Raw genomic sequence first — 19,813 nt, 5'->3', positions numbered from 1 at the left:
TCCGGCCGACACAAGCCTGCAGAGGTGCAAAGACCTGCTGGTGAAAACACTGTCAGCTGAAGTGGAACGTGACACGTCAACAGCTCCTTCTTCATTTTCTCCCGCAACTGGGGCTGCCAGGAAAAAACTTAGGTATCCTAAGCAACCCGCTGACGGTGATGCAGGGCAGGCAGGACCAAGTTTGGACATCTGGTCCGGACTGAAGGACCTGGCAACAATTTCTGACATGTCTACTGTCACTACATATGATACTGTCACCATTGACAGAATGGTGGAGGATTACATCGGTGACAGTATCCAAGTAGGCATGTCAGACAGTCCATACCTGTACTGGCAGGAAAAAGAGGCAATTTGGAGGCCCCTGTACAAACTGGCTCTATTTTACCTGAGTTGCCCCCCCTCCAGTGTGTACTCCGAAAGATTGTTTAGTGCAGCCGGGAACCTTGTCAGCGAAAGGCGTAGGAGGTTGCTTCCACAAAATGTGGAGAAGATGATGTTCATAAAAATGAATTATCAACTCTTCCAGGGAGACCAGCCTCCAGAACGTACAGAGGGACCTGTGGTGGTGGATTCCAGCGGGGACGAGTTAATACTCTGGCCCTGATTCAGAGCCGGACGCAAGTGGCTGCTCGTTCGCTCCAAGCGATGTTTGCCCAACTGCGCATGCGTACGGATCGTTATACGCATGCGCGAACCACTCAGTGCAGCCGAAATTCATGTGCTCGCAAAATAGCGAATGCCTGATAATTTGAGTGACAGAAAGAGTCGTATGTGGGTGGTAACAGGGGAAGGTGCTTGAAAACGGGGAGTGGAGATCCGATCGCAGGCGTGCTTAAAGGTCAAAACGGGCGTTTTATGGGTGTGCATATTTAAAACAGCAGCGTCATTGATCACGTCACTGGGTTATCTTATAGCCAGAACTGCTCGCAAAATTGTGGTAGCAAAAACCAACCACAAGAATAGCGAGCAGTTCATACCCTGGTCGATGTACTCGATTAATCTAATAAATAGCGGACATGACGTAGGATGCGAGCGGCCAGGGGGCGTATTTTTCCAAAAAACTAACGCAAGTTTTGTTCGCTCGTTCAGACCTAGAGGCGTGAACATACCGCAAACAGCGAACGGTTCATTTGAATAGCCAGCCCTTGTTTTAGAACGAACGACCGCAAATAGCGAGTGGCTCTGAATGAGGGCCGCTGTGAGGATGAGGTTGTACTCAACACTGAAGAGGGTGAGGAATTGGTGGATGAGGAGGATGAGGACGACATCTTGCCTCCGTAGAGCCAGCTTGTGCAGGGACAGATTAATTGCCAGCTTGTTTTGTGGGGGCCCAAACGAACCAATCATTTCAGCCACAGTTGTGTGGCAGACCCTGGCGCTGAAATGATTGCTTTGTTAAAGTGTGCATGTCCTGTTTATACAACATAAGGATGGGTGGGAGGGCCCAAGGACAATTCCATCTTGCACCTCTTTTTTTTCTTTGCATTATGTACAGTTTGGGGCCTAGTTTTTCAAACTGCCATCCAGTCTGCCACTGCAGTATCACTCCTAGATGGGTCACGTGTTTGTGCCGCCCACTCGTGTCGCTTAGCATAGTCATCCAGCTACCTCGGTGCAACCTTTTGGACATAAAAACACTATTGTGAGGTGTGAGGTGTTCAGAATAGACTGGAAATTAGTGTAAATTAAGGTTATTGAGGTTAATAATAGCATAGGAGCAGAAAAACCAACACATTCTGTGATTTTAGCTGTTTTTATGCTTTTTTTAAAAAAAATACAGATCCAAAACACAAAACCCAGAACCCAAAACACGGAAGGGTGGTTTTGGTAAAACCAATCCAGATCCAAAACATGAAGAAAGATCCAGATCCAAAACCAAAACACAAAACACGAAAAGTGGCCGGTGCACACCCCTAATATATACACACACACACACACACATATATATATATATACACACACATATATATATATATATATATATATATACCTCAACGGCGGCACTCCGTTACAAATGGATAAGACAGCAGGATTGAGCATCAATCCTGCTTTCTTATCCATTTGTAACAGAGTGCCGCCATTGAGGTATATATTGTGTAACCCGCATGTGGCTATTTACGGAGTACACCCGGAATCGTTATCATTACCAGTATGTTATCATTACCAGTATTGGGAGTGCCACCCGACTCGTTTACATTATATATATATATATATATATATATACATACACACTGTATATATACACACACAACTCTTTTCCTTGTACAAACAAGTTTGTATATATATATATATATATATAGATATATATCTATTACTATATATATATATATAGTGTGTGTATATATATATATATATATATTTATATTAGGGGTGTGCACCGGCCACTTTTCGTGTTTTGTGTTTTGGTTTTGGATCTGGATCTTTCTTCGTGTTTTGGATCTGGATTGGTTTTGCCAAAACCACCCTTCCGTGTTTTGGGTTCTGGGTTTTGTGTTTTGGATCTGTATTTTTTTGAAAAAAAGCATAAAAACAGCTAAAATCACAGAATTTGTAGGTTTTTCTGCTCCTATGCTATTATTAACCTCAATAACCTTAATTTCCACTCATTTCCAGTCTATTCTGAACACCTCACACCTCACAATAGTGTTTTTATGTCCAAAAGGTTGCACCGAGGTAGCTGGATGACTATGCTAAGCGACACGAGTGGGCGGCACAAACACGTGACCCATCTAGGAGTGACACTGCAGTGGCAGACAGGATGGCAGTTAGAAAAACTAGGCCCCAAACTGTACATAATGCAAAGAAAAAAAGAGGTGCAAGATGGAATTGTCCTTGGGCCCTCCCACCCACCCTTATGTTGTATAAACAGGACATGCACACTTTAACAAATCAATCATTTCAGCGCCAGGGTCTGCCACACAACTGTGGCTGAAATGATTGGTTCGTTTGGGCCCCCACAAAACAAGCTGGCAATTAATGTGTCCCTGCACAAACTGGCTCTACGGAGGCAAGATGTCATCCTCATCCTCCTCATCCACCGATTCCTCACCCTCTTCAGTGTGTACATCCTCATCCTCACAAAGTATTAACTCGTCCCCACTTGAATCCACCACCACAGGTCCCTCTGTACGTTCTGGAGGCTGGTCTCCCTGGAAGAGCTGATAATTCATTTTGATGAACATCATCTTCTCCACATTCTGTGGAAGCAACCTCCTACGCCTTTCGCTGACAAGGTTCCCGGCTGCACTAAACACTCTTTCGGAGTACACACTGGAGGGGGGGCAACTCAGGTAAAATAGAGCCAGTTTGTACAGGGGCCTCCAAATTGCCTCTTTTTCCTGCCAGTACAGGTATGGACTGTCTGACATGCCTACTTGGATGCTGTCACCGATGTAATCCTCCACCATTCTGTCAATGGTGACAGTATCATATGCAGTGACAGTAGACATGTCAGAAATTGTTGCCAGGTCCTTCAGTCTGGACCAGATGTCCAAACTTGGTCCTGCCTGCCCTGCATCACCGCCAGCGGGTTGCTTAGGATACCTAAGTTTTTTCCTGGCAGCCCCAGTTGCGGGAGAAAATGAAGAAGGAGCCGTTGACGTGTCACGTTCCGCTTCAGCTGACAGTGTGTTCACCAGCAGGTCTTTGCACCTCTGCAGGCTTGTGTCGGCCGGAAAGAGAGACACCACATAGGCTTTAAACCTAGGATCGAGCACGGTGGCCAAAATGTAGTGGTCTGATTTCAACAGATTGACCACCCTGGAATCCTGGCAAAGCGAATGAAGGGCTTCATCCACAAGTCCCACATGCCGAGCGGAATCGCTCCGTCTTAGCTCCTCCTTCACTTTCTCCAGCTGCTTCTGCAAAAGCCTGATGAGGGGAATGACCTGACTCAAGCTGGCAGTGTCTGAACTGACTTCACGTGTGGCAAGTTCGAAGGGCTGAAGAACCTTGCACAACACGGAAATCATTCTCCACTGCGCTTGAGTCAGGTGCATACCCCCTCCTTTGCCTATGTCATAGGTGGATGTATAGGCTTGTATGGCCTTTTGCTGCTCCTCCATCCTCTGAAGCATATAGAGGGTTGAGTTCCACCGCGTCACAACCTCTTGCTTCAGGTGATGGCGGGGCAGGTTCAAGAGTGTTTGCTGGCGCTCCAGTCTTCGGCACGCAGTCGCTGAATGGCGAAAGTGGCCAGAAATTTTTCGGGCCACCCAAAGCGTCTCCTGCACGCCCCTGTCGCTTTTCAGAAAATTCTGCACCACCAAGTTTATTGTGTGAGCAAAACATGGGACGTGCTGGAATTTGCCCAGATGTAATGCCCGCACAATATTGGTGGCGTTGTCAGATATCACAAATCCCCAGGAGAGTCTAAGTGGGGTAAGCCACTGGGCGATGATTTCCCTCAGTTTCTCTAAGAGGTTGTCGGCGGTGTGCCTCTTACTGAAACCGGTGATACACAGCGTAGCCTGCCTTGTAACGAGCTGGCGTTTCTGAGATGCTGCTACTGGTGACGCTGCTGCTGTTGCTGCGTAAGGTGATACATCTACCCAGTGGGCTGTCACAGTCATATAGTCCTTAGTCTGCCCTGTTCCACTTGTCCACATGTCCGTGGTTAAGTGGACATTGTGTACAACGGCATTTTTCAGGACACTGAGGACACTTTTTCTGACGTTTCTGTACAGTCTCGGTATCGCCTGCCTAGTGAAGTGGAATCTAGACGGGATTTGGAACCGGGGACACACTACCTCCATCAATTGTCTAAATCCCACTGCACTAATGGCGGATACCGGACGCACGTCTAACACCAACATAGCAGTCAAGGCCTCAGTTATACGTTTTGCTTCAGGATGACTGCTGTCGTACTTCATCCTCCTCGCTAAGGACTGTTGGAGGGTCAATTGTTTAGTAAAAGTAGTGGTGTTCCTACTTCCTCTCTGGGATGATGAACGACTCCCAGCAGCAGCAGCAACAGCAGCAGCGGCAGCAGTAGGCGTAGCAATGCAGGATCCTCCGGAGGAATCCCGGATAGGAGAGTCAGTCATGCCAGTGATATGGCCTGCAGGACTACTTCCGATCCTGACTAAGGAGGAAATTGACGAGGAGGGAGTTGACGGTGTGGTTTGCAGGCGCTTGGATACAACAGGACAACGGGATTTAGGTGTCCCTGGACTGCTTACGGTCTGAGCCAAAGTTTCTGAACTTGACAGTAACTTTTTATGAACGCGCTGCAGGTGCCGTATAAGGGAGGATGTTCCTAGGTGGTTGACGTCCCTACCCCTACTTATTTCACCTTTACATATGGTACATATGGCAAGACAGTTGTTGTCCGGATTTGGATAGAAATATTGCCAGACCAAAGAGGTGGAATGTTTGGTCTTCTGCCCAGGCATGACCGTGATGGGCTTTTTCATCCCACGGACAACAACTGTCTCCCCCGGAGCCTGATTTAAACAAACCACATCACCATCAGAATCCTCCTCGCCAACTTCCTCCTCAGCGCCAGGTACACCAGTATCCTCATCCTGTTGTACTTCAACAGTGACATCTTCAATTTGCATATCAGCAAGTGGACTGTGGGTGCTCCTTTCAGCACTTGCAGGGGGCGTGCAAATGGTGGAAAGAGCCACCTCTTCCCGTCCAGTGCTGGGAAGGTCAGGCATCGCAACCACCACCACACTTGGACTCTCCTTGGGGATTTGTGATATCTTCTTAGAAAGCACAGTTCTTCGCTGTGCTTTTGCCAGCTTAACTCTTTTGATTTTTTTAGTGGGAGGAGGGCTTCCATCGTCATGTGAAGCTGAACCACTAGTCATGAACATACTAGGGATCGACCTTAGCCGTTCCTTGCCACTCCGTGTCGTAAATGGCATATTGGCAAGTTTACGTTTCTCTTCAGCTGATTTAAATGTCTTTTTCAAGGTCATTTTCCTGAACTTTGCCATTTGGGATTGTATGTGCCCTCTACTATGACATTGGGCATCGGCCTTGGCAGACGACGTTGATGGCATGTTATCGTCTATGTCATGACTAGTGGCAGCAGCTTCAGCACTAGGAGGAAGTGGTTCTTGATCTTTCTCTATTTTATTTTTATCGGAGAAAGTTTGGTCCTCCATTTATGTTATATCGATTTGATATATACGTGCGGCTAAACACAGAAAATAATTTTTTTTTTGGTTTGGACTGGAGTGTACTTTGTGGGTTACAGCACCCTTTAACGGTCAAGCCAGCCGGCCCTTTACTTATGACACAGGCGCACTCTTGGCACTACTTTGTTGATGCACGTGCGGCTACTGCGCACACAATTCACAAACACAGAAAATAATTTTTTTTTGGTTTGGACTGGAGTGTACTTTGGGGGTTACAGCACCCTTTAACGGTCAAGCCAGCCGGCCCTTTACTTATGACACAGGCGCACGCTTGGCACTACTTTGTTGATGCACGTGCGGCTACTGCGCACACAATTCACAAACACAGAAAATAATTTTTTTTTGGTTTGGACTGGAGTGTACTTTCGGGGGTTACAGCACCCTTTAACGGTCAAGCCAGCCGGCCCTTTACTTATGACACAGGCGCACGCTTGGCACTACTTTGTTGATGCACGTGCGGCTACTGCGCACACAATTCACAAACACAGAAAATAATTTTTTTTTGGTTTGGACTGGAGTGTACTTTCGGGGGTTACAGCACCCTTTAACGGTCAAGCCAGCCGGCCCTTTACTTATGACACAGGCGCACGCTTGGCACTACTTTGTTGATGCACGTGCGGCTACTGCGCACACAATTCACAAACACAGAAAATAATTTTTTTTTAGGTTTGGACTGGAGTGTACTTTCGGGGGTTACAGCACCCTTAACGGTCAAGCCAGCCGGCCCTTTACTTATGACACAGGCGCACGCTTGGCACTACTTTGTTGATGCACATGCGGCTACTGCGCACACAATTCACAAACACAGAAAATAATTTTTTTTTTGGTTTGGACTGGAGTGTACTTTCGGGGGTTACAGCACCCTTTAACGGTCAAGCCAGCCGGCCCTTTACTTATGACACAGGCGCACGCTTGGCACTACTTTGTTGATGCACGTGCGGCTACTGCGCACACAATTCACAAACACAGAAAATAATTTTTTTTTGGTTTGGACTGGAGTGTACTTTCGGGGGTTACAGCACCCTTTAACGGTCAAGCCAGCCGGCCCTTTACTTATGACACAGGCGCACGCTTGGCACTACTTTGTTGATGCACGTGCGGCTACTGCGCACACAATTCACAAACACAGAAAATAATTTTTTTTTGGTTTGGACTGGAGTGTACTTTCGGGGGTTACAGCACCCTTTAACGGTCAAGCCAGCCGGCCCTTTACTTATGACACAGGCGCACGCTTGGCACTACTTTGTTGATGCACGTGCGGCTACTGCGCACACAATTCACAAACACAGAAAATAATTTTTTTTTGGTTTGGACTGGAGTGTACTTTCGGGAGTTACAGCACCCTTTAACGGTCAAGCCAGCCGGCCCTTTACTTATGACACAGGCGCACTCTTGGCACTACTTTGTTGATGCACGTGCGGCTACTGCGCACACAATTCACAAACACAGAAAATAATTTTTTTTTAGGTTTGGACTGGAGTGTACTTTCGGGGGTTACAGCACCCTTAACGGTCAAGCCAGCCGGCCCTTTACTTATGACACAGGCGCACGCTTGGCACTACTTTGTTGATGCACGTGCGGCTACTGCGCACACAATTCACAAACACAGAAAATAATTTTTTTTTGGTTTGGACTGGAGTGTACTTTCGGAGGTTACAGCACCCTTTAACGGTCAAGCCAGCCGGCCCTTTACTTATGACACAGGCGCACGCTTGGCACTACTTTGTTGATGCACGTGCGGCTACTGCGCACACAATTCACAAACACAGAAAATAATTTTTTTTTAGGTTTGGACTGGAGTGTACTTTCGGGGGTTACAGCACCCTTAACGGTCAAGCCAGCCGGCCCTTTACTTATGACACAGGCGCACGCTTGGCACTACTTTGTTGATGCACGTGCGGCTACTGCGCACACAATTCACAAACACAGAAAATAATTTTTTTTTTGGTTTGGACTGGAGTGTACTTTCGGGGGTTACAGCACCCTTAACGGTCAAGCCAGCCGGCCCTTTACTTATGACACAGGCGCACGCTTGGCACTACTTTGTTGATGCACGTGCGGCTACTGCGCACACAATTCACAAACACAGAAAATAATTTTTTTTTAGGTTTGGACTGGAGTGTACTTTCAGGGGTTACAGCACCCTTAACGGTCAAGCCAGCCGGCCCTTTACTTATGACACAGGCGCACGCTTGGCACTACTTTGTTGATGCACGTGCGGCTACTGCGCACACAATTCACAAACACAGAAAATAATTTTTTTTTTGGTTTGGACTGGAGTGTACTTTCGGGGGTTACAGCACCCTTAACGATCAAGCCAGCCGGCCCTTTACTTATGACACAGGCGCACGCTTGGCACTACTTTGTTGATGCACGTGCGGCTACTGCGCACACAATTCACAAACACAGAAAATAATTTTTTTTTGGTTTGGACTGGAGTGTACTTTCGGGGGTTACAGCACCCTTTAACGGTCAAGCCAGCCGGCCCTTTACTTATGACACAGGCGCACGCTTGGCACTACTTTGTTGATGCACGTGCGGCTACTGCGCACACAATTCACAAACACAGAAAATATATTATTTTTTTAGCACTTGGGGGGAGCACCCCTGATGGACAGAGCACCCCCTGGACAACACTACAGCACCCCTTTAGGACTGGGACACTGCACAGGACTTTGGAGTGGACACAGCCCCTATGGAGAACTGACTGCACAACACAGTCCAGCCAGCCCCTATGGACTTTGAAGTAGTGGACACAGCCCCTATTAACAACAGCAGCACAGCACAACACAGCCAGCCCCTATGGACTTTGAAGTAGTGGACAACAGCAGCACTACACTACACTACACTACACTACACAGCACTAACTCCCACCCTCCCTCTTCACTGTCCACAGCCGAGTGAGAAAATGGCGCCGACGCGGGTACCTTATATAGGATCCAAAACCCGCGAGACTCGGAAGGCGGGATGATGACGTTTTGCCTCGATGTCAGATCCGAGTCAGGCGGGAAAAGTCGAGCCTGACTCGGATCGGACTCGGATCGGGGGGGCTCGGGGGGGTTCGGATTTCAGAAATCCGAACCCGCTCACCCCTAATTTATATATATATATATATACACACTGTATATATACACACACAACTCTTTGTCTTTTACAAACAAGTTTGTATGTATATAATATATAGAGAGAGAGAGAGAGAGAGAGAGAGAGAGATCTATTACTATATATTAGAGATGAGCGGTTCGGATTCTGTGGAATCCGAACCGCTCCGAACATTGGGGATCCGAGTCCACCCGAACCCTGTTCGGGTGTTCACCGCCTGACTCGGATCCCCGTTCGGGGCCGAACGGCGGCCGCCTGATGTCGGATTCTCACTAGAGAATCCGACATCAGGTCTCCTCGCGTGTAGGGCAGAGCGCAGTGATAGCGCTCTGCCCTACACAGACACAGACACACAGCCGCCAGCGGCAGCTGTGTGTTTGTTACAGCAGCCAATGAGAGTCACACAGACTCTCATTGGCTGCTGCACGGAGGGAGCCGGCTGGAGCTCACACATGAGCTCCGTCTTCCGGCTCCCTCCTCAGCGTGTGACAGAGCGGACGGCGCGGGAGCGGGGATACAGGTAAGTTTTATTTTTTTTATTTTTTTACTTGTCAAAGGTCCGGGGGCGCTACTGGGGGGGGGGGTCTGCACTACTGGGGGGGTCTGCTACTGGGGGGGGGCTATACTACTGGGGGGGCCATACTACAGAGGGGCCTGCTACTGGGGGGGCTATACTACTGGGGGGGGTCTGCACTACTGGGGGGGGTCTGCTACTGGGGGAGGCAATACTACTGGGGGGGCCATACTACAGAGGGGCCTGCTACTGGGGGGGCTATACTACTGGGGGGGGGTCTGCTACTGGGGGGGCCATACTACTGGGGGGGATCTGCACTATTGGGGGGCCATACTACAGAGGGGCCTGCTACTGGGGGGGGCTATACTACTGGGGGGGTCTGCACTACTGGGGGGGGTCTGCTACTGGGCAGGGCTATACTACTGGGGGGCCATACTACAGAGGGGCCTGCTACTGGGGGGGGCTATACTACTGGGGGGGGTCTGCTACTGGGGGGGCCATACTACTGAGGGGCCTGCTACTGGGGGGGGCCATACTACTGGGGGGGCCTACTACAGGGGGGGCCATACTACAGGGGGGCCCATACTACAGGGGGGGCTACTACTGGAGCAGCCTACTACTGGGGGGGCCTGCTACTGGGGGAGCCATACTACTGGGGGAGCCATACTACTGGGGGGGCATACTACTGGGTGGCATGCTAATGGGGGGCATACTACTGGGGGGGCCTGCTAATGGGGGACATACTACTGGGGGGGCCTGCTAATGGGGGGCATACTACTGGGGAGCATTCAACTGGGGGCACTGCATAGTGGACCGTACTACTAAGGGGACTGCATAGGGGGCACCACTGCTGGGGGACATTGTGTAAGGGACACCGCTACTGTGGGCATTGTGTAAAAGGGTCACTACTGTGGGCATTGTGTAAAAGGGGCACTACTGTGTGTCGTAACATAAATAAGAGACACTACTTTATGGTGTAATGTGAATCAGGCCCTATGTGCGGTGTAATGCTAATAAGATTGTGCACTGTGACTCCTAGGGCCGTAGCCCACTTTGTAAACAAGTACTGTGACTCTGCTGGCCGTACCCCACTGGGTGGGTGCACTACTTTTCATTTCTGCCACTGCTGTGTGGCAATGTGTCATAGATGTGCTTTATACTGTGGTGTCTGTGTCGTTGTGCCGCTGCTTTGTCGCTTAGTAACCAGTCAGCTCACTGCAACCTTTGGCCAATAATGTTGAAAACAATATTATAAGCTGTGATATGGTCTAAATTGACTGGAAATTAATGTTATTGAGGTTAATAATACTCTAGGAAGAAAAAAAAGACCAATTTATGTGATTTTAGCTTTTTTTGTCAATTTTTGTAAAAAAATCCAAATCCAAATCCAAATCCAAAGCCAGTCACCGCAGTTTGGCAAATCCAAATCCAAATCCAAAGCCGGACGACGAATTAGAACCAAATCCAAATCCAAATCCGGCAAAAATGGTCCGGCGCACATCCCTACTATATATATAGATCACAACCTTGGTGACTGCCCGGCAAGCAACTGCACAGTGCTGTAGGCCCTGCCCCCCTGCGATAGAGGATGTGGCTACAAATCAGTGAGGCCCACAGTGAATTTCACAGACTCCTCAGCAGCCCAGTCCGAGCCTGCATGTGTCACATAGCCATCCAACACCATTGTTTCCAGCAGGTAATAAGAAATCTGGGCTAGATTCAGAGATGGACACATTCACATCGCTGCTATGTCTTTGAATGCAGCAGCGATGTGAAAATATGCTAATACCACAAGAGGTGCTAATGCTAATACCACAAGGAGAAAAGATGCCTTCTGGATCATCTGCGAGACCATTACCCATCAGAGTAACCCTGAGGTTACTCGGATGTCCCTCGCAGCTCTGTAGCCTAGGCCAGGAACTCTGCATCGGAAGACCCAGACTCTGGCCTTGGCACTCCTGTTTTCCGAAACAGAGGCCAGCACCACCCCGAAATGGTTGCAGCCTGTCAATCAAGCTACGGCTCAGGGGGCACAGCATCCGACGATGCAGGACACATTCTGCACATGCACAGAACGGGTCCTGCACAGGTGTTCAACCATTGGGATGTACGCAAACCACCAGGTTTGCATACAGTATATCTCTAAATTAGGACTTCTGGTACTTAGGGCCCCATTTATTAACAAATCTAAATATCAGCTGCATATTTTGTTTAGTAATGCAGCGATGCAAACAAATATGCCACTGGTATCATTACTTACCTTGCCGGTGAGGTCCAGCGACGGAAGGAGTTAGCATTTTAGAACCCCTACAAATTATTATACCCAAGTGAATAATCCCAAGTACTACAGAAATGACTTAAGGCAAAAAACATAACCAGCAATTATATAAAGGCCACAATCCTAAAAAGAGAGAAAAAAAAGAAAAAAATCCCCCCCAAAAAAAGGAAAAAGAAAAACTCCAAAAAAACCCACTAAATGCTTACCTGATAAAACCACATCCAATTTGAATCACCATTCTTTTTTATATTTTCTTGTCCAGTTAGGTGACGGCGCCAAGTGGGCTCTACTGATTGGACGGAGTGGGGATGGGCTATGATGCGGCACTGCACGGCATGCTGGGTTCTCACGTGTCTCGAAGGAGACACTTCCGGGATGCAGCAGGCGGTGTGCAGCATGGTGTCTGTATGGTGAGTATCTGGATTTGTTCTATTTTTGGCGCCAACCCCCAGTATTTAAACAGCTGCATAAACTATTGTGCCTATGCGCATGATGAAGGTGGTTTGCCATCGAAACGGCCGTCGGACCAGATACCAATACTAATGGATGGATGCATCACAGGGCTTATGATGAGTATTATGTCTATGACTACATTTGCGACATTTGCTGTGCAAGATGATATGGCTCTGTTTTGATGTTTTATTCTACTAAAGAAATGGATATATTCTAAGGTGGTGTGTCTCTCTGTTGCTTTTTTGGAAGCAAGAATCTGATATATATATATCTATATATATATATATATATATATATATACGCATATATATATATATATATATATATACACTAGCTGGGATACCGGGTGTTGCCAGAGTTGAAGACCTGCAGCCTTTATTTGTTTACATTGTCCTTGCCTATAATTCCATTCAGTTGATCCAGAAAAGAACCCCACTCTGTGCTAACATGCATGCAAACAGTGCAGATACATACCGTGGTTACAAAGGGTGCGGCTGCTATGGTGCCCAAGCTGCCTCTGTGGCTCGCCGCTCCCCCTGCAACCAGTCATGCACACAAGGTGGACTGGTCCAGTCAGGGATGTCAGCGGTGTTGATTTGGTGATTAAAGTTGGCGCACTGGCTGGCAGTTTTGGAGAGACACCTCTGCTGCTCGCAATGCAATCAGAGCTTGCGGACTGGCAGCTAGCGACCAGTGGAGTCTCCAGATTGGCTACCGATCTGCAAGCTCAAATTGACTCTGATTGCACCAGCACTGTCTGTCCTTGTCTGCTGCTGTCTTAGGTGCGCCAGCTGTAATTAGCCGGCGTCCTGGCCAAAATCCTCACCTGCTGGCTGCTGATGGCACACAGGGGGAGGCGAGAGGCTACTGTAGGGACATGGAGAGGTGTGTTGCCAGGGGGGGCATAATGTTTAAGGGGCACTACTATTGTGTGGAATAATGTGTTATATGGGGCACTGCTACTATGTGGCATAATCTGTATAGGGCATTACTGTGTGGTATAATGTGTAAGGGGCATTACCAGGCTTAGACTGGACTGCCAGGGATTTGGTGAAATCACTAGTTGACTCCACTGATTTGTAGCCATGCCCTCTATTGCGGGAATGGCACAATTCCTATGGCAGGCTCCAGTGCAGCTGCTTGCTGGCAGTCATCAAGGTTGTGACTGAACCGGCTGGCAGCTACACGCAGGGGACTGGAGCACAGTACAGTCAGACTCAGCACTGACTGCACTGCACTACTGGGTAATAAATCCCAGTAGTCTCTGCTGTGGGGTCAGAGGAGCTTGTATTTGAATTTGATTGGAAGAGCCCATCACATGCTCCTCTGACCTAGAGTTTAGCAGCAGCGGAGCCTCATGGGTGTGACTCATTGTGAGGCTGTGACTGCTGCCCTGCCAGCTGCCTGAGGATGCTGCTGTTGAATACACTATGTGGGCACTACAGGTGGCATAACGTGTGAGGACTACAGTATAGCATAATGTGGGAGCACTAGAGGTGGCATAACGTGTGGGCACTACAGTCTGGCATAATGTGTAGGCACTACAGTATAACATAATCTGTGTGCACTGACACTACAGTGCAGCATAATGTGTTGGCACTAAAGGTAGCATAATGTGTGGGCACTACAGTGTGTAACAATATGGGGGTCACTATAGTGTGGCATAATGTGTGGGGACTACAGGTGGCATGTGTGGGCACTACAGTGGTATAATGGGTGGGTACTACAGTGTGACATAATGTTTGGGCACTACAGTTGGACATAAAGTGTGGTCACTACTGGTTACATAATCTGTAGGTACTACAGGTGGCATAATCTGTGGATACTACACTGTGGCATAATATGGGTGGCACTACAGTGTGGCATAATGTTAGTACATGTGTAGAGTCATCAGGTTAAAATTCTACTTTTGTAGCTAACAAAGGTTTTTGGCAGACTGCTAATTTCGACAGGAACCAGCCCCGGAAACTGTGGAACTTAAGAGTGTCCCCATTTTTAGAGATTGTGTAACTTTGTGCCCCTGACGAAGTTCAATCCTAGGCAGAAACCTAATCCTGATCAAACTATACCACCATGCCAAATTTGGTGGAGCTAGGCCCAAAAATCTGGTCGTGCATAAAGGACAAACAGGTGGACAGACAGACACGCATTCTCGTTTATTATATATATTTTGGTTTAGTCACACTGATATGTAAATAAGAGGCACTGAGGATTTTTTTTTTTTTCATATTTTTGTTTTATTTAAGTACCAGTTTATATATATACACTTGGATTACACTTGCACTGGTTTGGTGATTTCTTTCCTTTTTTTTAAACTTAAATATCTATGCCTACAGATTTGACCTTATAAATCTAAATCTTATTATAAATGATTAATTTTAACTTTTGAACAGAGAGATGGGTCAGAGGTCTGCAAGTTCACAGCTGTAGCGCTGAGAACAGTCAACATCTAGAATGTGCGCACTGACTGATGCCTAATAGAAATATGACCTAAATTCCATGTATGTGAAGTCAGTTTACTAAAATACAGGTGGTATATTAGATATGTATTAATGTTTCAAATGATGTTATTCTAAAATGTCCCACCTACGTATTTCAACTTAAAACAGATGTATGTAATCACCACCTCATTCCATTTTAAAAAGAAAGGATATTAGTCAACACAGATATAAAGTAAACCATAAGAGAGCCCAGTGGTGCTGATAGCAGTATTTATTGAGGTAATAAACATAAATCATATCAGACTGTACTTGGACAAGCAGAATTGTTGGTGAGCTCTGTGTAACATGCTGGCACTATAGAGATAAACGATATTAATAATGTAAGTTACCATCCAGCCAGTAAGAGACTGTAAGCCAGTGATTCCCAACCTCAGTCCTCAAGGCACACTAACAGACCTGGTTTTAGTGATAACCATGGTTAAGCATGGATAGTTAAGTCAAAATAACTGAGGTACTAATTAAGTCAGCTGTGTTCAAGTATGGTTATCATTAAAACCTGGACTGTTAGTGTGCCTTGAGGACCATGGTTGGGAACCCCTGCTCTAAGCACTGATTGCATAGTGGAATTTCCACATCTGATAACTTGTTCCAATACCCAATGGGATTGAGATATGGGGCCTGTTTCAGAGGTAAGCACTGCTGTGTCCACTCAGGTTTCTGCTGCTGTAGTCATTCTGCAATAATATGCTAATGCTAGTATCAGCCTTCCCCTGTAGGAATAACCTGCGTCTCATTGTGCAACCACTGCGATGCCCACTTTCAGCTTTTCTATGCGCTGTAATAGTGCCGGGATTCTTTAAACGCCACCATTGGCGCTCAAGCCCTCTAGCAGGTAATACATGGAGAAGCGGTATCAACGCACATAACATGTGCTGATACCACTCCTCCCCCATATCGTCCCTTTATACATCTTCCTCTTTGAACATTATCTTGCTAGGAAGGCCCTTTCACATTAGGGTACACTGCTGGCTTATAGTGATGCACCTGAGCAGTATCAATCAGGGGCATAACTTGGGGTGTGCGAGCGGTGCGGCAGAGTGCAGAGCCCTGTTGGCGGCACCACCGCTCACTCACGGCTCCTGTATCGGGCTATCCGGGTGCCTGGAATAGCACCCTGCAGCCAGAATCTATGCAGCAGTGCCGACTGGAGCATCCCTAAGACACTTCAGACTACATCGCTGACCTAATAGCCACCCAGAGCATCCTGAGGATGCTCCGGGCATTGCTATAATGCTCGGTGTTCATAGCTCCGCCCCTCCATGTGACATCTTTGGAGGGGCGTGGCCTGCACTGGACACCGCTAGCTGTAGTTACGGCTCTGGTATCATTGTTTTAGATATCCAATTTAAATGTTTCTCTTCCCACATCATAAACATCATTGTGTGCCACCAAAAAGACATCTCACGCATTACTCTGCGACCGCTAACTGGCATTGCTGACATTTGTCAGGGTGCACTAATGTGATTTTCATCATATCATATTCCTCCCAAGTGTTTCAATGCTATCTGCATACTGCAACTGACTGTATGAGAATAAATAATAGGTGCACCAACTACACCGGCAGTACGTCTCAGTTCCACTTCATATGGCATATAAGAGAAAATGGGAATCCTTAATGCTACCGGGAAATGGAAAAAAAATGCAGAAATGTGAGTTATGTGTTTCATGTGTGATAAGTCTGTGAGGCAGAGAAGCTGAGAATGTATTTCCCATTACAGTTAAACACTTTCACACATCTGGTCAAACTGCTTTTCACCTCATACTGTCTTTCAAAGTGAAAACTGTTTCTCTCCCTTTTGCAATGAAGACTTTTTTCCTCACAATGTCTATTCCTTCCCAATTAACAGCTCAGTTTTAACACACTGAACTCAAAGTCAATATGGCTATAATGCCCAAATAATTTAATATAATAATATAATAATATAGTGCCCAAACATATTTTGCAGCAATGTGTTGTTGCGGAACAATTAGAGTGATATAGAAATAAAACAACGTTCTTTATATTTGTCTCCCATCGTATTATTATATATCAATGGTTCTGCAGGAAACATTTGACAGCTGGAACTTTGAACTGCGTCTTTGAAAAATCTCAGAGATTGTCAACAATATGTTTGTATAGAGGAAAATGTGGGCTCATCCGCAGTGTGAAGCCAGCTCTATCTTATGGCCTCTGTTGGTGATTAGAGTCAAACCAGCTGAAACGTTGAAATGTTTGACAGTGATGCTCCTTTTTGTAACAAATTAGGAATAGATGTGAGCACATTGTGGGCTTTTAAATGCTAACTATCACTGTCAGATTTCAGTGACACTTTAACTCTTTCCAGTATGTATTTTCTTTACATTTTAAATATTATAAAAAAAAAAAAAAAAAAGGAAAACCACCAAAGCCTGTATCAGGGCATAACTAGCTCTTTGGGGGCCCCACAGCAAAGGTGCACACAACCCTTCCCCCCTCCCCATGGGTTTCAGTCGACATAGCCAGGCAAACAGAAAAAAATGTTTTTCAAAAACATATACGTATATACACATGTATTGTCGAAGCTGAATAAAGCTAATAAAACCGCTGTTTTATTAGCTTTATGCGCACGCATCTGCCCCAAGTTAACTAGCATCCTTATATCAAACCTCGAATACTCACACATTACATATTCACACATAAGGTTTAATAAGCTTTAAAGTATATGACTTAAGTTGGTTCAGTTAGTTTAAATGCTGAGAAATAAAGATATTTGATAACTAAGGTTTTATACATGCTAAACAAGCCGTGTTTGGTTTCGTACTGATGCGTACTCTTTCCACAGTATTCTGGTGTTATCGGTGGGAAGATCGCATCATGCATTCTCGAGTTATGGATCGCAGAGACTTCAAGCAACAAAATGTATTAACTGTTAGGATGTTACAGGGGGCGGGAAGGGAAAGACCCCCAGCTGTTAGAGGCAGGGAGACTCTATTTGAACCAGCCTGTTAAATGCTCTGTAACAGATGCTTCTCCCCTGGGAACCAATGACATCAGCAACAAACTTCTCTATTGTCCTGTCTATTCTGGGGGGGTATAAATATGTGTGCTCAAATGCTGGGTTCTTAGTCTTCATGCTGAATGCTGAATGACGAGGGGTCTCTTGCTGATGCCTATCTTCGGGTCCAGAAGCGCTGCGTATGTATACTGTACATGGGTCTGTATAATTCCTTTTGTGCCTAAATTGAGTCTGTATCAATTGCGTGTAACTGTCTGAACTTTTACTTGAATAACACTTGTGCTTTGGAACCACAGATTCCAGGTCTAAGTCTTTATTTACTGTATGACTGCGTACGCAAAGTAGCGTCATCCTCAGAAGGTATAGGCAGGTTATCAGAAGGTATAGGAAGGAGTGTATAGAGGTTCTGATCCAGTATCGTTAGTTGGGGGCTCATAGTGAAGTCACTTACCTGCTCACATGGTACATACGGCTATCGATATTTCAGCAAAGGGTGGAGTGGCCACATGCAGGGTTTGCCTGCAACCGCTTTGTGCTGAAAGATCGCTATCCATCTCCGTGTGAATCAAGGAGGCTGACTAGAATCCAGGGACAAGAGAGGAAAAAGTTTGTTTTCCTCTGTTGATACAACCTTACGTTTAAAGGGGTGCCGCAGTACTGAGTACAAGGCTAAGTCGCAGGTTTGCGCATAGCAAAGACACACTTTTGTGTACGCGTCTAAAAAGTCATCATACGGTTGTGAGGTAGTCGCATTATTGTTTATGCGGCTGGTCGCACAATAGCGTATACGCACTTCCGGTTCTGCTGCCACGTGTTTGAACAAAGCCGTTGAGGTTTACATTTTTTTTTTTTTTTGATTATTACCAATATCTGGGTTAACGTTTATTTTTCTGCGCAGGAAAAAAGTGTGTAACAGTGAATATTTGTTGAACAAAGTTAAGGGTATCGTATGATCCTTAAGGGCTAGGTGCAAGGGTTAGTCTAGCCGCTCGGTAAGTAGCTTTACCGTTCTATACACAGTAGCAGGTGTACATGTTGTCTTTGTTGTAGAGAGGTGCGTGGGAGTAGCCGACATATAAACTCCCATAGGTGTGGAAGTTGCCTTACTAAATCTTATCCGGGTGTGGAAGTTGCCTTTTTCAAATCTTATCCAGGTGTGTGGGCGCCGCCAACTTAAATCGTCCACAGGTAAATGAAAGTATCTTAATTGTCTTTCACCAGTTTAAATCTTTATTGGAAAGCGTAGGATTTTGTCTCAGAATGGGAGCCTCGCAAACAGTAGAGATGTTAGACAATGATGTGCTGCTAATGGAGGCACCAATCGGATTGGCCCATCGTATTATGCATACTAAGTACGGTACTTATGCAATAAGGTATTGTGATTTATGGTTTAATATGATGAGGAAGAGTGTTAGACCGTTTCCCAGAATTGGTAGTTTTGATAAAAATGTGTTAGATAATGTCCGGGATCACATCGGTCTGATGTGCTCCCGAGAGAAAAAGGTTAAATAATTTGAATGTTTAAAACTGTGGCAGCATGAAGGGGATGCGTGGCTTAAAAATGTGCAAACGACGCAAACTAGCGTCGTGAGCACATTGCCAGAAAATACATCCACGGCGCTAAATTGCAATACGGGCGAGCCACAAAATGGCGCACCCATGCAGCAAGGTAGCATCGTGGAGAGTATTGCCAGCAGTTCACGCTCACCTCCCCCACCTTATGTGGATGGAGGTGCAAGTATACTTACCAAAAATACCCATAAAAATGTAACAAGCAACTTGTACCCTCTCTTAAGCAACTATAAAGAAAATGTTCATGATGTGGATGATGAGCCTATTGT

The sequence above is a fragment of the Taudactylus pleione genome, unplaced genomic scaffold, assembly GCF_031769625.1.
Source record: "Taudactylus pleione unplaced genomic scaffold, aTauple2 ptg000016l, whole genome shotgun sequence".
Taxonomy (NCBI): domain Eukaryota; kingdom Metazoa; phylum Chordata; class Amphibia; order Anura; family Myobatrachidae; genus Taudactylus; species Taudactylus pleione.
Note: the sequence above shows the minus strand (reverse complement) of the source record.